Raw genomic sequence first — 561 nt, forward strand, 5'->3', positions numbered from 1 at the left:
TTTAAAAGATTTGGAATATATTATACAAAAAAGAATATGTGTAAGAATACATTATATCCTAAATGACGGAGTGTAAATACAAATTATCTATATATATATCTATATCCCTGGAAATATTAAATAGACCTCTTTGAAACTAACATCAGGGTACAACTAAATATTAGGGTCGGCATGGCCAGGTGGTTAGGGTGGATGACTCGCAATCTGCGGGTCGCGGGTTCGACTCCCCGTCACACCAAACATGCTCTCCCTTTCAAACGTAGGGGCGTTATAAAGTGACGGTCAATCCCACTATTCGTTGGTAAAAAAGTAGCCCAACAGTCGGCGAGCGGTGGATGGTGTTGACTAGTTGTCTTTCCTCTAGTCTTACACTGCTAAATTAGAGACGGCTAGCGCAGATAGCCCTCGTGTAGATTTGCGCGAAATTCGTAACAAAGAAACAAACTAAATATTGTAAGAATAATTCATTTTATATCTAAAATACTAAATATTTTTTGTAAATGTTTATTTAAAATCCTAAAAACTGGACCCAAAACAAATCGATATGACAGAAAGTTTTAC

This window comes from Limulus polyphemus, unplaced genomic scaffold (assembly GCF_000517525.1).
Source record: "Limulus polyphemus unplaced genomic scaffold, Limulus_polyphemus-2.1.2 Scaffold1364, whole genome shotgun sequence".
Classification (NCBI taxonomy): domain Eukaryota; kingdom Metazoa; phylum Arthropoda; class Merostomata; order Xiphosura; family Limulidae; genus Limulus; species Limulus polyphemus.